Consider the following 22,282-nt stretch of genomic DNA (forward strand, 5'->3'; position numbering starts at 1 on the left):
AGTCACAGGGGACGGAAGGGATGAGTGATTGGAATGGAGGGACACCGAAACGGGACGTACCGGTGATGTGAATGGCAGGGGACGGACGGACGTCCCCTCTAAGAAGCATCACTCACAGGGGATGGGGGGGACAGGGACACCTCAGGAACGGGGATGCCGGTGGGGGACGGATCTGTGAGGGGACGACGGCAGGGAGCCGTTTGTGCATTTTTCTGCCATTGTGCTTGCCATTTATAGCCATTGCAGTCGTCGTTTCCAGCCGTTGCAGTCGCCGCTTGGCCGTTTATGGCTTGGGCCTTGGCCCTTGAGCCTTTGAGGCTTGGCCCTCTCTCTCTCAAGAGAGAGAGCTGGTGAAAGAGAGAAAGAAGATAGCCTATAAGAAGCCATCTTTCTTGTTTTTTTATGATAGGGAGAGAGAGAGAGAGAGAGAGAGAGAGAGAGAGAGAGAGAGAGAGAGAGAGAGAGAGAGAGAGAGAGAGAGAGAGGGAGAGACACCCTATTTTTGATAGGGAGAGAGAGGGAGGGAGGGAGAGACACCCTATTTTTGATAGGGAGAGAGAGAGAGAGGGAGAGACATCCTATTTTTGAGAGAGGTTTGCCCTGGTGTTGAGATCCGAACTAGAGAAAGACCCACCTTGGTGTTGAATAGAATGAGAGAGGTTTACCCTGGTGTTGAGATGCGCACAAGAGAAAGACCCACCTTGGTGTTAAATCGAGCGAGAGGAGAGACAACTTAGTGTTCTAAACAACAAGAGAGAGAGAGAGAGAGAGAGAGAGAGAGAGAGAGAGAGAGAGAGAGAGAGAGAGAGAGAGAGAGAGAGAGAGAGAGAGAGAGAGGACTACTATTGAGATTCACAAACCCCTAGATGTGCACAGTGTCATCATGGAAGAGACTAAGGCCTCCACCACTCATAGTTTGATCCCTGATTGGTGAGAGAGAGAGAGAGAGAGAGAGAGAGAGAGAGAGAGAGAGAGAGAGAGAGAGGACTACTATTGAGATTCACAAACCCCTAGATGTGCACAGTGTCATCATGGAAGAGACTAAGGCCTCCACCACTCATAGTTTGATCCTTGATTGGTTCAAGGGATAATTACCGTATCGAAACCCTGAGCTGATCTTGGAGATGGATTTTCTAGTCTCACTGATGCCTTTTTATGAAAAGGAGGTCATGAGTTTGCCACTAAATATCCCCATATTGTTGGATTTTATGGCCTCACAAACAAGTAGAATGATAATCGCCCGATTGAGTGGAGATCCTAAATTATTTGAAGTAATGAGAGCTCTCCTTAATGGAGAACCTAGTGTAGGATTACCACCATATGCTAACATGTATAAGGCATGTCCCCACTATACAATGGAGACACCTTAACTTGTGCTCGAGTCAACAATCCCCACTATACAATGGAGACACCTTAACTTGTGCTCGAGTCAACAATCCCAATGGAAGAAGGAAATACCAAATCTATGGTTAAAATTCCACTTAATAAACTTAGACATTACTTTGAAAAGGTGATGATTCTAATGCATTACTACCAAACAATGAAAGGCATCACAGTAATGGGAGTCCTAGATGGTGGTGTGGGAGTGAGTATAATCACCAAGAAATGTTGGGAAAAGATGGCCAAGCCACGTCTGGAAGTCTCATACATCATTGTCATGTTGGTTAACGAGACTGTCACCAAACCTATTGGGATGTTATGAGATTTAAAGGTCAAGGTTCTTAAACATTGAATTAAACATACTTTCATTGGTTAACGAGACTGTCACCAAACCTATTGGGATGTTATGAGATTTAAAGGTCAAGGTTCTTAAACATTGAATTAAACATACTTTCATTGTTATGGACTTTTCCAAACAACCTAAATCATATGAAATGATCTGAGGATGCTCCTTCATAAGAGAGGAAAAGATGGTACATGATTGGTCTAAGAACCATGTCTACTTCCAATTTTATTATTCTATCATCATGGTTGATCTTGTGACTAGCCTCATACATGCTATGGGTAGTGGAGGACTTTTTGCAAACACAATCATTCATTCAGCCCCATTACAATATTGCTATACTTGTAGAGAATAAACTAATGTAGGGAAGGACCCACCCTATAAGGATGTTGAAAAACAAGCTGTTAAGCTTGAAGAACTCTCTCTTTGTCTTTTAAACCTTGATTAATTAAAACTAATACAAACTTAATCTTCCAAAATCTTTACTTTGGTGAGTGGGAATGCATTGATGTGACTAACCCCATGAGGACTGTACCTTTCTTCACCTACATTGTGTGTAACCCTAGGTTCCTATCCTTGGACAGACCTAGAGAGTTCCCACTCTTAGGCCTCATTGGGAGGTGTATGACCTTATACCTCTCATTTTAAAAGGAGATTCTAGTAGAGAGACATTGGCACTAGTACAAAAGAAACTAGATATCCTACTTCTTCTGGCTGTTTCTACATGGTTGGTTGGTTGCACATGGACCCCTCTTGTCCTAAATGCTAATTTCCATTTGAGACATCATATCATTGCTTATAGGAATGTAGAGGAGCATATAGTATCTGGGTATTGCTAGGCCGTGGGACGAATGCAATTGGGACATGAGGAGGTCGATCCTGAATATTATTTATAAAGTTCTCAATTGTATGGGCCCTGAACAAGTAAAAATCCAAATCCCTCTAGCCTAACAATGAAGGATTCTACATGAAAGTGAAAAATGAGATACACACCATCAGAGAATGAAGAAGGAAGGAAACTAAGATATCATTTCTAAAAAAAGGTGCATGCTTATCGTTCTTGAGGGAAATTCAAAAATAGAGTGTAGCAACAACATTGCATTGTAGCACATATGATTGCTTAGGGACTTTGTATTTCACGACGAATGATGTCCCGTCTAACAACTCAGGGTCTTGGGTGAAGGCCTTGATACTGCTTATAAACTTTCTAATTGATCTGCACACAACTTCATAGTTATAAATACTGAAACTCTCTCTCTCTCTCTCTCTCTCTCTCTCTCTCTCTCTCTCTCTCTCTCCCCTCGATATATCAAAAATTATTGTGTAGACTTACTGTCTAACGGGGCCACAATAGCTTTGGCTGAATTGGCCAAGTAACAACGCTTCAATTCCATATCGTAAGCGGTAAACTCTAGTGTGAACTACCAAAGGCAATTAAGCATAGGAGAAGTAAGGGAAGGAAAAAAGATATAAAATATACAAAGTAAATCAATATCACTATGCTAAGATTGCATATCACGTACTCTTGATGATATGCCATTAGGAGGAGCTGAGCTACGTCAAAATTAATGGAGCTAAACCATGGGCATACATCCACACGGGAGGTTTGTTGTTGTGAGGTGAGAACAACTGAAAGGAGGGAATCTACAATATAAACTTTCTCTTAAATGACAGGAGATTTGATAAAACCATGCTGCATAACAAAATAACATTATATCAGTCACGTTAAGTAACTAAAATACTTTAGAATCAAGATGACAAGGATATAGAAAACCTTAGAGAAGCTAGCAAAAAAACTTTATCGTTGACCTCCTTGTGTAGATTTGAAAGAATCCAAGTCTCCTCCATATTGAAAGGAAAGTATTGCGGATTTTCTCGTATATCAAAATTCTGACATAAAAGGAGGGGCCTAAGATATGTAGTGATTCAGCATTATTATGTGTAATCACTTGACATGTATCTTCAATAGCAACATCAACATTGCTCCTTTGCCTCTCTTCCAGTTCCTGATCCTTCTCTTGGTTTCCTCTAGCTTGTGAATTGATTCGTGTGTCACGAGAATGAGTGACATCTGTCACATCTGTGACCTTTACATTTCCCCCTCAAAGGAGGGATTTCAAGAATATCTTTCATCTTCATGTCAGATAGAAGCACAGGCTCAAGAGTCTTGTTATATCGAAATCTAATAAGACAAAGGGAGTTCATATCCCTCGACATCATTGTGACTCTGTGTGCATAGGCAGCAAGGACATAACTATCTTGAAAGAATTTGATAAGAAAGTCCTTCCCAGCTTCTTTTGTAAGCAACTATCTTGAAAGAATTTGATAAGAAAGTCCTTCCCAGCTTCTTGTAAGCAACCTAGGGTAGAATCCTGCAATGCATATTGATCCTGAATTTGTCACAAATGGATCTTTGGGATGGTGCTTTGCATGTGTCTTTGCACCTTTCTCAACTCAAGGAGGATAGATCTATGTTGCTTGTACCTCCGTCTCCTAATTGCCGAGAGTGTGGACATATTTTTTCCAAGAATAGCCTTCTTAGATTTTGAAGCTCTTTTCCCTACTTTAGGATCATCGTTCGATGAGTGCCTTGTGGTCTCTTTCATACACACTATTTGAAAATTTAAACGGGCATTTAAGTTACAAGTCCTTTAAAAAAATATAAAAAAAAACAAGAAAGTAACACCAAATCACTACAACGCGAAATGGGGACATGAGACACAATCTTGATCCCCTCCTCGTGTTGTAGTGATTTCTCAAGCAGAGCTCTTCCTTCCACAAAATGACTTACCACAACGCAAAGACCATATTCAACAAATTTGTAAGGCCTTGTCTCGCATTGTAGTGATTTGTCACGTAGTCATTTTGTGAAATGAAGAGCTCTGCATCACAATCTTGATCCCCTCCTCGCATTGTAGTGATTTGTCACGTAGTCATTTTGTGAAATCACTACAACATGAAATGGTGACATCTGACCCAATCTTGATCCCCTCCTCACGTTGTAGTGATTTCTCATGTAGAGCTCTTCATTTCACAAAATGAGTAATCAAAAGCTTAAATAAATTAACAAACAATTTTGAAAGTATAACGCATGCACAAACTTGTACGACTCACTACAACACAAAGACCATATTCAGAAAAATTGTAAGGCCTTGTCTTGCATTGTAGTGATTTGTCATGTGGTATTGATTTTTTGACATGGGCATGTTAAAAAAACCACCATGTAATCCTAACAACATAGCCATTTCTTATGCATAGTTCAAACAAATTAACACACAAACGCAAGAAAACAATATCCGCTTTGTGCCACTTGGTAATATAAGATAAAAACAATGTGAGGGTGCAGGTCAGGTGGAATCATGACACCCACTTCACGCTGTAGTGATCGGCACAAATGTATTAAATGTATGACAAGCAGACAAAAATGTGTCGGAGATGAATTTATCAAAATGCATAAAATGAACGGACATACTATAATGCGAAAATGAAATTCATAAAACATTGAAAGTATTATCTCACATTGTGTGGTGACTTGTCTGTAGTTACCTTGATTGAAGTAAGTGCTGAGGATGTAGAAGTGGAGCCCAGGAAGTGTAGACAGAGAGTAGAACAGTCAAAGTATACAAGATCGTAGAACAGTCAAAGTAGCGAAAGTGAGAAGAAGAATGACATGTGTACACATTAAATAGTAATGGCATGAAATGATTATATAACCAATGCATGTGTGACACGTGACTCCAACATGTGTGGAAGATTATGCGAGACGGTGGCCAATGCATGAGTGCCACATGTAAAGACTGTTACACAAAGCATAGCTACCCACATTCATTATCGATTGTATGAATTTTTTTGTGCATTATTCAGATCGTTGTCATGTGTTCTTCAGATTGTTGTCGTGGCATTCTTCAGATCATTGTCGTGCATTCTTTAGATTGTTTTCCAGGTATGTTTTCAAAGTCTTCAAGGTTTGATTTGTCAAATATTTTAAATATACAAATTTCTCTTCATATCGTTGTTATGACCATTTTTTGGTCCCATTTTTTGAATAATTAGAACGCAAGGTTGAATAGTGGTTGTATCAAATCACTACAATGTGAGAAGGGTTGATGATTTTGCCCGATGGCCTCATATTACGTTGTTATGATCTTTATTTTTTCAGTATTTTCAATGTCATTTGTTACTAATTAATACATTATTATGCTATTGGGGTACTTCTATATTCAAATCACTACAACGCGATATGCTACCTCTCAAAGTATCACATTGTATTAATTCATCTAATTTCTTATCCTTTAAAGTTTCTTCTCATCATGGCCATTCTATCCTTTAGATGGCTCCGTTTAGTTATACGCCTATTTTCTTATCCTTTAACGTTTCTCATCATGGCCATTCTATCCTTTAGATGGCTCCATTTAGTTATACGTCTTTGGATACTTGCTGATGCATAATTTTGCACCATTTTAACAAATAATTTGAACGCAAGGTTGAATGATAGCTGTCTGATGTCCCCATATGACAAGTCACTACAACGCGAGAAGGGCATGATGGTTTTGTCTGATGGTCTCATATCGCGTTGTTATGATCTTTTTTTTTGGGTAGTTTTAATGTCATTTGTTATGATCCTGCTTTTTTTAAATATAGTTTTAATGTCATTTGTCACCAAGTAATTAATAAATTATTGTGTATTGGGGCCCTTTTTTATTCAAATCACTACAACACAATATACTACCTCTCAAGGATCTCAAACACCTGGTATCACATTGTATTGATTTGTATTTTTTTTCTTGTTCCTCAATGTTGCTCATCAACGGATTCCTGCATGTTGATGCATTTTTTTGCCTTTCTATCTTTTAGATGGCTCCCTTGGAAATTGAGATTGAGCCTGATGTCAATGTTGAAGAAACCCCTAAGGAAAAATTGTTCGAATTCTTGCACAAAGTTTGCCAGCATCATCACCAACGAAAAATTTCATGCATGTTTGACTGAAAATTTCCCGTCAAACATATGCTCTTGTTTTCATGCTTGTATCTCCAAGAAAAAGAGCAATAATATTAGGAACTAATGCAGTCATGTATGACAATGAACAATATGTGCATGTCAATGATCTTTTGGTTGCAACGTCCCAAAGGTAGAAGTTTAATAGGGATATCTTAAAGGTGTCCGAGGATAAGAAGAAGACAGACAATAAGTTCCCTGCTCACAATCAAAAATGTCGTCTCCTAAACTATCACTATTGTTTTATTTACTATCTTCATGTGCTACTTGAGGATGAGCAAGTTGGGAAGGAAGATGTCGAGGGAGCAGTGGGAGCTCCAAGGACAGAAGATGATGTTCAAGAGATTGCAGAGGTGATGAACTATAACAATGGAAAAAAATGACATTCCACTCCTGCTCCTCTCCGCATTTCCTATTGGTGATAGTGAATATGTTTTAACTATAGATATTCAAGTTGTCTTTGACATAAGGGAGGACTACTATCTTGCCATCATTGCAAAGAATCTTGAGGAAGATGAGGGTTTTGTCGATCTAGATCTTGATAAATATCTCTTACTAGATTCAAATGTCAAGGATAGTCAATTGCATTTTGCTGTCGCGACATTAGCTATGATGTACATGGATGCAATTCAGTATGAAGCCAGCCTTCCACCACTGAAGAGGAGTTTCAAGCTATTTAGCGGAGACTGAATATTTCTCATATGGGAAAGGAAGGGGAGTCCTCATCGGTCCAAGACACCAACTCAACAATCAACATATGGACATATGATTTACTTGTTAATGATGAGAATAAGAAGGTATGTTTATAGCAATGTTTATTATTGTGCTAATGTTCCTTATTACATTTGTTTTGTTGGCTCATGGATAGCATTGTGTTGCAACTTGTGGTGTTCGTGGATGATTTTATCACACGCGGTGCAGGCAAATGTATGGGAGAACTGGGAAAGGACTCAGTGTTGGGAGAGTACATTAGTTGGCTGAGATTTCCACAACTCGTCATTTTCCATAAGAAAATCTCAAATAATAATGTAGAATTTCCTTTGTTTGCAATCAAGACATTATCTAGTTACCTTAGAGGACATTATCTAGTTACCTTAGAGGACATCCCGTTAGGTGGAATGCAAATAAAGTCATGCTTTTGGAGAATTAGTTAGTGTTGCGAACCTTCAAGCAGGGCCTTGGGGTATATTTACTTAAGAGTAAATATTTCTTAACATATACTGCATACGGTTTGACATGTGGGATCATGGATCCCAAGATGCTAAGTGATTATGAGAAAAGGGAGCTTCTAAGATTCAAAAAACATAGGCCGGTTCCACCAGTTTTATAATTACAAGATGTTACAGAGACATCTTCAAAAGGCTTCATGCACCCGAGGATGAGGAGTAGTAGTAGGCTTCTATCTCTTGTAATAACCACTTCTACAAAAGTTTAAATATTAATCATTGATCTATGGGTATCTAGAACTTTCCATGTCTTTGTTTTGTATGTCGCCATTCTACATGCTTAAAACTTGCATTAGATCTCCTCCATATATCTTGCTTTCTTTATCTGTTCATAATTTTCACTGCTTGATTAATTTCTAATGCTTTGAATTGTTCCTTCTTTTTGGATATGTGAATAAGCTTCCTATATGTCAATTGATGTAATTCTTCTAAGCTGTTAGCTTTTTTCTACTCCTCCACCATGTCTTGTATGGTTGAAATACCCAGAGCGTGCTTGATAATGTGTTTTCTCCATTCCTTGGGTTGACCATATTGATAAACTACCATACTTCATTACAAACCAAGGAGTATGATTGTAGATAATGTGTTGTAAAAGAATAAAATAATACATTGATTAGAATATTATTCAACATACAGTTTAAAAGTTTGTTCAATGTATAATCAATTGGATACCATAAAGTGGGTGATGTGTTGATCTGTCCATGCATCAATCATTGATCTCTTAAACTCATCTAAAGCTATTTGAAATATGTCATGGTCCGTCTTCTTCCAGTCTTTCTTGTCACAGCACTTAAACATAGTGCTTAGAGATTTCCACATGTTGGTTTTATATGTTCTTGCTTCGCCACCATCGTCTGCATGGTCTTCTACTGCATTGTGAACGCCCTTCCATTAGTTGTATTTCATGGTCTGCAGTGATCGTCTTCTTCTATGAGACTAGGATTATCGCATGTGGTGTTAATGGAGATAGGAACATTCTTGCTTTAACACCCCCAATGGAATGTTTCTTAGGTACGTTCTTTCCATCCTCAGACTTTTTTGCATCTTGTTCAATCTTTACATGTCCACCATGCAAGCTGATGTCTTATAGAACTTTATCTAGTGCCTTGATGGAGTTGATCTTTGATGTATTAGGTTGTAGAGTCCATGCAAAACTTATATATAAAACAAACGTTTTTTAATGATTCTACAAAGAGCATGCATTGTAAAAATGTGGACTCTCGACAATGGAATATCAAGAACTGGCTTGTAATCTAGGTCTTTCAAGTGCCTATCTAGTAGTGCCTTCTTCCAATACCTCTTATTAAACCCTTTGCACTGCACATGCAATATATGCAGAGACTTTTTGAATTAGTTGCCTTTGACACATTGTACATACAGTTCAGAGTTTTAAGATCACCTGCCATATGCCACTCCACCTTATATTGTCCCATGCCTTGCACATGCAAAATTTTTCCATTTCTCTGCTCGAGCTGATGATCTCGGATGTCTTGTAACACACAAACATAAGAATGAAACACTCATTGCTTGTTATAGCTTTGCACAAACTGATCTCTAATAAAATTTACGTCGAATAATCCCAAGGAGAATATATTGTTTTTGGACTAAACACTAAACCATCTAGGATCATCCTTTTTAATAGATAGATCAAGTGCCATGTTTATCAATATGATGGTCACTCTTTCTAACTTTCTTTCCTTCACAATTTGACACTTATCAAGCTTTAGCACAAATTTGAGGACACCATCACATTCTTCGGGAGTAACTTCAAAAAATTGGACAACATACGATTGCAAGGCCTCCAAGTCATAAAAAATATTATTGTATCTATTGTATACCACATCTTCTTTTGACGCAACATATGTGTCTTCAATGTGAAAGGGGTTCCCAATGCTTGCAGTACCTCTTCATTTAATTGTCTACATATTTTTTTACTGAAGAAGAAGGATTTGGTAATAATGATGCAACATATGTGTCTTCAATGTGAAATGGGGTTCCCAATGCTTGCAGTACCTCTTCATTTAATTGTCTACATATTTTTTTACTGAAGAAGAAGGATTTGGTAATGACCCTTTCATAGTAAAACCCTTCATCTTTTCTTGTGAAGTCTTATAAATGGTTGAGTACCCTCTATGTGATATGCTCGCCTCATTAAGTATTGCCTGAAGTCCTATGGATTGAGTTGATTCTTTTTAATAATTTTTTAATCTGCTTTTCTGTGACCTTCTTATATTTCTTTTCCTTTGGAGGGCAGCGGGATTGGGTCATTGGTACTGTCCACTTGACTGGACTTTTGATTAAGCAGTGGGATTAGGTTACTGGTAATATCCACTTGACTAAGCAGTGTGGGGTACTGCTCGGCCATCCATGCAGAGATGGAAGTTATTAGGGTGAATGGGAGACTCTTGAAGGTTGTTTGGGGTAGCCTGTCTTTTGCCTTTGTCCTAAAAGTGGTAGGTCTTTATCATGGAAGCACTTGTGCTCTCTGTGTGTGGGGGGGTGCACTGATGCTAGAAGAGATCGGGGTTTCTTACCATGTTGTTATGGCTCACCCTAACCCCCCTTGCAACACATCCAACAATGAATACTTGGTGAACCGCACTGTTGTGAGGATGTTTCCAATCGTTGAGCTTGTAACCCTTGAGGTCTCCAAGCTTTACAACTCCTTGAGAAGCAATTCCACTGTGCCTCCTGCGAGCATTGTCACACCACCGCGTTACACTACGGGTACTTGTCCCTCCTCTCACCTCACTTCACCCCCACACACACTCACTAGCATGAATTAGGGAGAGAGATTAGCAAGAGCAAGACATTGCACAATGGGAGAGTATATTGTATTATGAGACAGATTCACTTATATCCATGGCCTTTAGTGTTCACACTCACTTAAATTGTGGCCGGCCAGCTCATAAGAGGCCATATGCTATTACAATGACTATTCTCATAATATATCCATGAAGTACATCACTTAGAACTTCATCCTAACTTACTACCACATGCTCTTGAAGTAGGAATCGCCATAAGTATTCCGTCAAACAATTACGAGCGCCCGTCCAAGTTGTAGATTTGGACACCATTGCTTCATATCTTGAATGTATGACTTTTTGGTGTATCTACCTTATCTCCTTGATATAAGATAATGGTAGTATCTCTTGCTCTTGTTAACCCTAGGAATGGGTTAACATTTGTTGAGATGTCAAGCTCAACATGAGCTGACACTCACGAGGCACCTGCATGACTGTTCGACATTTACATCACTAGTGAGTTTGGTAGCTAGCACCGATATATCTCCGCTCGGTGGACTACACCGACTAGTCCACACCTACCCACTCCACTTAGCGTATTCACATTATGAACCACTTGTATATACTCTATTATGTGTGTTAGTCACTTTATCTTCTTTGTAGACCTCTTTTGTTGTGTGAAGAAGAAGAAGAATTTTCAGCCTCTCACCTTGTGTGTTCTCTTCTAGAGTTTGTGTGAGTGTTTGTGTGATTGCAACAAGAGCTTAATCTCTCTTCTCCCCTATATCTTTTCATGGTATCAGAGAATAGCTCACGCTAAGGTTTGAGCGGTAAGCAAGAGAAGCACAGGAAGCGGTATGAGGGTAAGAGCTTCATCTACTCTTCCCTCTTTGTGTTGGCTACTACACACTTGTCTCGGGAGCTCTTCGGGAGGCACCAACTGGCAAATGAACTCTGATTGAGGAGCTTTCTTCATGGGAGCAGAGCTACAGGGCAACTTGATAAGCCATATTGTTGCAGAGAAGATTGATAAGAACAACTTCCATACATGGAGATTTAGATTGACAAATTTCCTGATGGGAAAAGGTTACTGGGACTACATTAAAGGTGAACATGAGGAGGCACCAGAGATACCAGAGATTAATCCAACTACTATAGATGTAAAAGAAATCAAAGAGCAAGGAAATTCATGTATTGGCTTTCTATTAGCATACAGGACACTATGATTGGGCATATACAGGATGCCAAGTCACCTAAGGAGGCATGGGACACCTTGGTGAAGCAATGTGAAACTAACACCAAGGCACGAAAGATTCAGTTGAAGAATGAGCTTCATACTATGGGGAAAAGAAAAATATATTTGCGAATGATTATGCCTTGAAGATCAAGGGAACTGTGGAATCCTTTGCATCAATCGGTGTTTCTGTTATTGATGATGATGATAAGGTGGAAGTGTGTCTACGTGGTCTCGACCACAATACAAGGCATTCAAGATGTCTATTCAGACTTGGGAGAACATTCTCAACTTCACAGATTTGGTGTCAATATTGATCATTGAAGAGAAGAACTTGGGTGAAGATCAACAGTCTTCGTAAAACAAAAACAATTCAGAGCAGCAAGCCTTCTACACAAGTGCAGGTAGAGAGGACGAGGTAAAGGTCATGGATGTGGCCAAGGTGGTGGTGAACAGGTAATTAGAATTATGGTCAGCAGGCAGCAATAGTCCTAGGATTCACAACACAACACAGGTGGAAGAGGCCAATTTAGAGGCAGGGGGAGTCAAGGAGGTCGTGGTAATTAGCAAACTAAGCATAATGATACACGAGGCTATTTTTACTGTGGTAAGTCTGGACATGTGCAGGCAGATTGCTATAAGAAACATAGTGACATGAAAAATGAAAAAGTGCAGCAAAATAACTGTGTCCTCTAGCAAAAAGTGCAGCAAAATAACTGTGTCCTCTAACAAAAATAATGAGGATAATGAGAGGTTGTTTGTTATGCAACATGTAGTTAATGCTGTGTCTGGAAATCATGTAGTAGCATATAAGGATGATGTATGGTATCTTGATTCCAGGTGCTTCAAACCATATGACAAGTCATGGTGAGTGGTTCAAGGAAATGAAGAGTCTTGAAAGACCATGTTTTGTTAAAACAGGGATGATATTGCTCATCCGATTGCCCATGTTGGAGATATGCCATTGTCTATGCAGGATGGTAAGGTGAAGTACCTTGCAGATGTACTTCATGTTCCAAACATTACAAAGAATCTGGTTTTAGTTGGCTAGATGATTAAGAAGGGGTTGCAGGTCTAGTTTAACTTTGATGGGTTATTATGTAGAAGACTTTAAAGATAAGTGCAGGTTGTTTGTAAAAGGTAACAGAGTGGGCAGAATGTTTACATTAAATGTAAATATGCCTGAAGTGAGTGCTACAATATTTGCAAATGGTTCAGGAGTTTTTGCAGATATAGACATTCGGCATAAGAGAATTGGACATGTAAATGTGCAAAGAATGAAGTCTATGTAGACTAAAGAAATTGTGATAGGGCTACCTAAGTTTAAGGTTGAAGGTATGTAGAAAGTATGTGAAGCATGTCAATTTGGAAAGAAAACAAAGCATGTATTTCCACATGACAAAAATGTGAGCAGCAATGTACTAGATGTTGTGCATTCAGATGTATGGGGTCCTACAAAGACTATGTCTATGGGTGGCTGCAGGTATTACACGTAACATTCATTGATGACCACACGAGGAAAGTGTGGGTGTATTTCATGAAGGAGAAGAGTGAAGTGTTCACTCATTTTAAAATTTCATAAGTGATGGTTGAAAAACAAACAGGGAAGCATGTGAAGTGCCTAAGGTCAAATGGAGGGGAAGAATACTTCTCCAATGAGTTCTCTGAATTCTTGTAAAAGAATGGTATTCAGAGACAATTTACATGTAGATACACTCCGCAGCAAAATGGAGTTGCTGAGTAGAAAAAAAGGCACATTGCAGAGATAGCATGAGCATTGATGGCAGAGAAGAATATGCTACATAGCTATTGGGCTAAGGCTACATCTACAATAGTTTATATCATGAACCAGACTCCTACTGCAGCCATACATGATGTAACACTAGAGGAGAAGTTTACTGGCAAGAAACCTGATTTGTCTCACTTGAAAGTTTTTGGATGTATTGCATATGCCAGATGAGTTGCATACTAAGCTGGATCCAAAGGCAGAAAAATGTGTGTTTATTGGGTATTGCCTTGAGAAAAAGGGATATAGATGCTATAATCTTGCTACACGTGAATTGAGGGTAAGCAAGGATGTTATATTTGATGAGATGAGTAGCTAGTATTGCCTTGAGAAAAAGGGATATAGATGCTATAATCTTGCTACACGTGAATTGAGGGTAAGCAAGGATGTTATATTTGATGAGATGAGTAGCTAGTATACTGCTAAAAAAAGATGATGTTGAGGCTGATGTAAGGGGAAATGTGGTTGCACATAACACAAGTCAGCAATCACAATCATTGAGTGGACCAAGAGAGTCCTCATCTAGTGGTTCTGTTGATAGACCATGGAGTGGCAAACTACGTTATGATACCAATCTTGGAAATGTAGCTCGTACATCACATAAAGGCAAGGAGAAAGTGGTTGAGCCCCTTGGTATACCTGATATTTCTACAGGGCATTCTCTTGTTGATGGAGAGTCTAGTGGCTTGGAGATGAGCCTTAATGATGAGGAGCTTGGGATTCCAACAATGAGGACACCTAGTGTGAAGAAGGCTATGGAAGCCATGAATGCAAAGTTACAAAGATCTAGAAGAGTCAAAAACCCTGTGTAGAGGTTGACTTATGATGGTTATGTGGCACATCACTATGCTTATATGGCAAAAGTTGTGCAGGTTGTAGAACCCAAATGTTTTGATGAGGCTATTGGAAATGTGTGTTGGGAGAAATCTATGGATAAGGAGATGGATGCATTGTATGGAAATGAGACTTGGGATTTAGTGCCATTTCCTAAAGGCAAGAAAGCTATTGGTTGTAAGTGGGTGTATAAGGTGAAACATAACAATGATGGTAGCATAAGTAGGTACAAGGCCAGATTGGTACCCAAGGATATGTGCAGACACATGGATTGATTATGAGGAGACATGTGCCCCGGTTGCAAAGATGGCAACTGTGAGAGCTGTGATTGCGGTGGCTGTAGCCAAAGGCTGGTTTTTACATCAAATGGATGTAAAAAATGAATTCTTGCATGGTGACTTACAAGAAGAAGTTTATATGGACCAACCACTTGGTTTTGAGGATACAAGTCATCCGGAGTATGTATGTAAGCTTTGTAAGGTTTGTATAGGCTGAAGCAAGCTCCACGAGCATGGCATGACAAGATTGTTGAGTATCTTGTCACTATTAGTTTTCATATGGTAGATGTATATCACTCTTTGTATGTGCGCAAGAGATTGAGCATGTGAAAAGTCTTTGCAAAAGAAAGTTTGATTTGAAGGATTTGAGAGATCTGTGCTACTTTTTGGGAATTGAGGTCATTCGTACACATGATGGTATTTGCCTGACATAGAGACAATATGTATTGGACATGTTGTCCAAGTATGGGATGACTGGTTGTAAGTCGATCTCGGTGCCATTAGATCAAAATGGCAAGCTTAGTGCGGATGCAAGTTATGTGTTGGAGGACCCCACTATGTACAGGAAGATTGTGGGGAGTTTTATCTATGTCACGAGCGATTAGTAGGTAAGATTTGAGTTACACTGTTGGCTTAGAGAGCTAGTTTAATGCAGGTTCCGTACAAACCACATCTTGACAATGTGCAATGCACACATTGGTATTTGAGGGCCACTTGATTATGCATTGTTTTATGCAGCAAGTGTACCATTGGAGCTATATGGGTACACATGTAGATTGGGCAGGTATAGCATCTCAGACAGGAGATCTATCAGTGGATTTATGTTTTCATTTAGGAGTGATGTTGTGACATGGAGCAAGAAGAAGAAACCCACAGTTTCCTTATCGAGTACAGAGACAGAGTACAGAGGAGCTGCAGTGGTAGCGTGTGAGGTAGCTTGGTTATGCAAGCTACTGGCTTATTTGGGGTTGCATGTGGAGAGAAAGGTTGTCATATATTGTGACAATATTAGCAATATACAGTTGGCTAGGAACCCAGTTTTCCATGCCTAGACGAAACATATTAAGGTACATTACCACTTTATCAGGGAGAAAGTCTTGGCTAGCGACATCGACTTGCCCTATGTCAGCACACAGGATCAGGTCGTTGACATCTTCACACGAAGGCCTTAGGAGCTGAGAAGCGCCTTAGGAGCTGAGAAGCTCCGCAAATTTTAAGATATGCTTGGAGTTCATGACCTGGAGTTGAGCTTAAGGGGGAGTGTTGAGATGTCAAGCTCAACATGAGCTGACACTCATGAGGTGCCTACATGACCATTCAACATTTACATCATTGGCGGGTTTGGTAGTTGGCACCGGCATATCTCCGCCACCCACAGTGATTCTACAACTGGACTATGCCAACTAGTCCACACCTACCTGTCACTTTATCTTCTTTGTAGACCTCTTTTGTTGTGTGAAGAAGAAGAATTTTCAGCTTCTCAGCTTGTGTGTTCTCTTCTCTAGGGTTTTTGTGAGTGTGTGTGTGCTTGCAAGAGCTCAAGCTCTCTTCTCCCCTGCATCTTTTCAACATTCCTCCCTTCCTGATGGCAATCACATCCTCATGATTGCGTTGAAGACTTTAAAGGTGTGGGGAGTATTGACATGCTTGTAAATGGCTTTGATGTTGATTGATATTCAGTGGTCTTTTGTTCCTTCGGAAGGAATAAGAAGGGCTTGTTAGTTAATGCAAAAGTTAATGGTTTATTGGGAATTCCTAATGGATTTGGGGGGTGGGGTTTCTGTGAATGATTGTATTTTTATATTTTTGTGAACATGGTTTTTTTTTGCTCACTTTTTTTTTGGCAATCATAAGCTAGGTTACATGTGATTTATGTTAGTGGGGAAGGTAAGAGATAAGAATGATGGGGAAGAAGAGAAGGAAGGATCCGGAGGAACGTAGACAAAATCATCCGAAGGAGATTGTGTTTCCCAGTTTCTTTGGGTGTACCTATTTCTTCTGCGTTTCCAGATTCAGCCCTTTCTACTTCCCCAAATACCTCTGTGTTTTCAGATTTGCAGTCATGGTTGCTGCATTTTTTTTTGAACTGATCTTACTGGTAGCTCTACCTTCACCTGGGCTTGATCTGTTGGACCCGAAGGTACCTTCTCTTTAGCATTTTTTCTCATAGGAGGTGTGGACACTGGTTGGCCTGAATTTTCAGGTTTGTAGCCCTTGTTTGGTTGCGTTTTCTTCTCCAGTGGAAACTGATCACTTGCAGAGGGGGTTTCTTGTTTGGATTGTGGCTTCGGAGGTAGTTTGGTACTTGAGGAGGATACTAAATTTCTGATTTCAATCAGCGTTTTGTTGATTTTGGAGCATCTATACCTGTGTTTTGTTCCTGGCCTACACAGTTTCTCGGTTTCTTCATGTTCCTTACCTTCTGTTGGCGGTGGAGTGCTGTTTTTTATTGGATAGTAGTGTTTTAGCTACGTTTTTCCCATAGGAGTTTTCTACACTCAGAGAGGGCCTATCTCTAGCTACTTCGCTTGAGGAACACTTTCCGGGAGCTGTTTTGTATTTGTGGAGACTTTCTTCTGTGAAACAGGAGTTTACAGATTTTTGGAGGAGAGCAGTGATCTTTTCAAAGATCCTAAGAAGAGTTTATTTTGTCCGAGCCTATGTTCTTTGCAGTGTTTGAGGAATAGGGAGGGTGTTTTTCCTGTGAAGTGTGATCCTTTCACATGGATCACTTATTTGTTCTGATTCTACTTTTGGAATAGTCTTCTGCTCTCTCAGGGATGCTCTTGAGGACTTTGTTACCACTACAGTTTATATTCCTGCTTCCCTTCCTCATTGTGAGGAGTCTACCTCTGCTTCTCTTTGTGATGCTTCTGAGGATGCCCCTCCCCCTGCCAGTTCTGCAAGTTTGTTGTTTTGGAGGATAATTTTTTGGACCCAGTGGGATGATTTAGATCTGTGGTTGCTAATCGTGCCTAGGGCACAGTGGTACTTCTAGAGTTTTTTGGATTTGGATCAGAATCAGGTTGGGCTTGTGCCAGTCCGACAACATTTTTTTTCAGAGGGGGATGTGGAGTCCTCTCATCTTGAGATGCCCACCTCAGTGGCATGTACTTATGTATAGCATTGGGCAACTCATGGTACGGAGTTTGAGCAGATGGACCCCATCTTTTCTGTACTTATGTACAACATGAGTTGCCCAATGCTGTACTTATGTACAGCATTGAGCAACTCATGGTAAGGAGTTTGAGCAGATGGACCCCATCTTTTATAGTCTTTACATTTTGCGATGCTGACCTTTTCAGGGGATGCTTTTGTACAGCATTTGGCTACTCTTGGTACAGAGTTGGAGTAAATTGACTCTATTTCTTTTAAAAGAGTGAGACGAGAAATTTGCTTCTCCTAGGATTGATTATCTACAGGATCTGATCTTGGTTGGTTTTGAGGTTTTTCATACCTTCTCTAGGCTGGATACATGACATTCGACTTTGGGGAGTGTTCTTACACTTGGGTTTGGAACCATTATTTGGAGCAGCACATCGCAACCTACTTGGTTGTTTTCTTCCAGAGGAGCGGTGTACTTGGCAGCTTGTTCTGTTGCTTTTGTAGCTGAGTTGCTGAGGAGATTGCTTGTGGAGCTTTCTTGGTACTTGTTTCTGCAGTCTTTCATCTTTGATCAAGGACGGCGCGTCACTGGCTTCTTGGAGTGTACTCAGCATCCGATGCTGAGAGGAGGTGTTAGACATCATCCCCTTCTTGCTAGCTTCCTGTTTGGTGTCCTATTTTAGCCTCTAGGGCTGACTATGTTAGCTAAAGGGACTAGTCACCCCTCACATATGTTTTCCCATATTATTCCCCATTTTATGGAGTCTTGGGTATTTTTCCCAATCGTGGAGGATTTATTCCCTAGTCGGCTGCCTACTTTTGGGCATATATATAGCTGGCTTGCCTCCCTCATTACTTACTGTTTGCTTAGCATTGTTTGTGTAGTCCCTCACATATGAGGTTTTCTCCCCTCTTGCTCTTGGGACATGTATTCCTTTTGGTGATGATATTGAGAGCAGGTTCTCACATGTGTTTCCTCTCCATCTCTCTCTCTCTCTCTCACTCTCTCTCTTGTGTTTCCAATTTTCCTTCTTCCACTACACATTCTATCATGGTATCAGAGCACCGGTGATCTTGAGTGTTGGATGCTCCCTCCTCTCCCTCCTGCATTTTTGTGTTTTTAGCAAGGTGGGCAGATATGTGTTTTTCTCAGAAGTGCTACTGGCCGCTTGCCTCTTCCAGGCGTTTCTTCTCAACAGCCCATCTTCCTTCTTCATCACTTTGACCTCTAAGAACACGTGTTTTTTGCACTGTTTTCAGGGCAAGAGCACATAGTTTGTTGCATTTTTCTTCAGGTGGCTGTCTACAACAATTTGTAGCAGTTCTCAGCATTCATGTCCCCCCTGTAGTAGTGCTGGTTGCCTATTCTGTATAGGCCAATAGGAGCATATTTGCTGCGTTTTTTCTTCTACAAGTTTCTGATGCTGATTTGCTGATCTGAGGCTTGGGTGTACCTATTTCTTCTGCGTTTCTAAATTTAGCCCTTTCTACTGCCTCGAATACCTCTGTGTTTTCAGATTTGCAGCCATGGTTGCTACATTTGTTTCTGAACTGATCTTGCTGGTAGCTCTACCTTCACCTGGGCTTCATCTGTTGGACCCAAAGGTACCTTCTCTTTAGCATTTTTTCTCATAGGAGGTGTGGACACTAGTTGGCCTAAATTTTTAGGTTTGTAGCCCTTGTTTGGTTACGTTTTCTTCTCCAGTGGAAACAGATCACTTGCAGAGGGGGTTTCTTGTTTGGATTGTGGCTTTGGAGCCAGTTTGGTACTTGAGGAAGATACTGAATTTCTGATTTCAGTCAGTGTTTTGATGATTTTGGAGCATCTGTACCTGTGTTTTGTTCCTGGCCTACACAGTTTCCCGGTTTCTTCATGTTCCTTACCTTCTGTTGGCGGTGAAGTGTTGTTTTTTGCTAGACAGCAGTGTTTTGGCAGCGTTTTGCTTCCCAAAGGAGTTTTCTACACTCAGAGGGGGCCTATCTCTAGCTACTTTGCTTGAGGAACGGTTTTTGGGAGCTGTTTTGTATCTGTGGAGACTTTCTTCTGTGTGACAGGAGTTTACAAATTTTTGGAGGAGAGCAGTGATCTTTTCAGAGATCCTGAGTAGAGTTTATTTTGTCCGAGCCTATGTTCTTTGCAGTGTTCGCGGAATAGGGAGGGTGTTTTCCCTGTGAGGTGTGATCCTTTCACATTGATCACTTAATTGTTCTGATTCTACTTTTGGAATAGTCTTCTGCTCTTACTGATGCTCTTGAGGACTTTGTTACCACTACAGTTTATATTCTTGCTTCCCTTCCTCATTGTGAGGAATCTACCTCTGCTTCTCTTTGTGATGCTTCTGAGGATGCCCCTCCCCCTGCCAGTTCTGCAGGTTTGTTGTTTTGGAGGATGATTTTTTGGACCCAGTGGGATGATTTGTATCTGTGGTTGCTAACCGTGCCTAGGGCACAGTGGTACTTGTTTTTTAGATTTGGATCATCAGAATCAGGTTGGGCTTATACCAGCAGTCCACCGACAACATTTTTTTTCAGAGGGGGATGTGGAGTCCTCTCATCTTGTGATGCCCACCTCAGTGGCATGTACTTATGTACAGCATTGGGAAACTCATGGTACGGAGTTTGAGCAGATGGACCCCATCTTTTCTACATAGTCTTTACATCTTGCGATGCCGACCTTTTCAGGGGATGATTTTGTACAGCATTTGTCTACTCTTGGTATACAGAGTTGGAGCAGATTGACTCTATTTCTTTTAAAAGGGTTCCAGTGACGAGAAGTTTGCTTCTCCCAGGATTGATTATCTACAGGATCTGATCTTGGTTGGTTTTGAGGTTCTGTGGGCTGGATACACGACATTCGACTTCGGGGAGTGTTCTTAAACTTGGGTTTGGAACCATTATTTGGAGCAGCACATCGCAACCTACCATGTTGTTTTCTTCTAGAGGAGCGGTGTACTTGTTGGCAGCTTGTTCTGTTGCTTTTGTAGCTGAGTTGCTGAGGAGATTGCTTGTGGAGCTTTCTTGGTACCTGTTTCTGCAGTCTTTCATCTTTGATCAAGGATGGCGTCTCTGGCTTCTTGGAGTTCACTCAGCATCCGCCGATGCTAAGAGGGGGTGTTAGACATCATCCCCTTCTTGCTGGCTTCCTGTTTGGTGTCCTATTTTAGCCTCTAGGACTGACCATGTTAGCTAGAGGGGCTGGTCACCCCTCACATATGTTTTCCCATATTATTCCCCATTTTATGGAGTCTTGGGTATTTTTCCCAGTCGTGGAGGATTTATTCCCTAGTCGGCTATCTACTTTTGGGCATATATATAGCTCGCTTGCCTCCCTCATTACTTATTGCTTGCTTAGCATTGTTTACTATAGTACCTCACATACGAGGTTTTCTCCCCTCTTGCTCTCGGGACATGTATTCCTTTTGGTGATGATATTAAGAGAAGGTTCTCACCTGTGTTTCCTCTCCATCTCTCTCTCTCTCACTCTCTCTCCTGTGTTTCCACTTTCCCTTCTTCCACTGCACATTCTATCATGGTATCAGAGCATCGGTGATCTTGAGTGTTGGATGCTCCCTCCTCTCCCTCCTGCATTTTTGCGCTTTTAGCAAGGTGGACAGATATGTGTTTTTCTCAAAAGTGCTACTGGCCGCCTACCTCTTCCAGGCGTTTCTTCTCAACAGCCCATGGTCCTTCTTCATCACTTTGACCTCTGAGAACACCTATTTTTTGCACTGTTTTTTCTTCTACAGGTTTCTGATGCTGATTTGTTGATTTGAGGATTGGGTGTACCTATTTCTTCTACGTTTCTAGATTCAATCCTTTCTACTGCCCGGAATACCTCTGTGTTTTCAGATTTGCAGCCATGGTTGCTGCATTTTTTTCTGAACTGATCTTGCTGGTAGCTCTATCTTCACCTGGGCTTCATCTGTTGGACCCAAAGGTACCTTCTCTCTTTAGCATTTTTTCTCATAGGAGGTGTGGAAACTAGTTGGCCTAAATTTTCAGGTTTGTAGCCCTTGTTTGGTTGCGTTTTCTTCTCTAGCGGAAACAGATCACTTATAGAGGGGGTTTCTTGTTTGGATTGTGGCTTTGGAGGCAGTTTGGTACTTGAGGAGGATACTTCTGATTTCAGTCAGTGTTTTGTTGATTTTGGAGCATCTATACCTGTGTTTTGTTCCTGGCCTACACAGTTTCCCGGTTTCTTCATGTTCCTTGCCTTCTGTTGGTAGTGGAGTGCTGTTTTTTACTAGAGACAACAGTGTTTTGGCTAGGTTTTGCTTCCCAAAGGAGTTTTCTACACTCAGAGGGGGCCTATCTCTAGCTACTTTGCTTGAGGAACAATTTTCGGGAGCTGTTTTGT

Source organism: Cibotium barometz, chromosome 47, assembly GCF_041138505.1.
Source record: "Cibotium barometz isolate CiBa-2024 chromosome 47, ASM4113850v1, whole genome shotgun sequence".
Taxonomy (NCBI): Eukaryota; Viridiplantae; Streptophyta; class Polypodiopsida; order Cyatheales; family Cibotiaceae; genus Cibotium; species Cibotium barometz.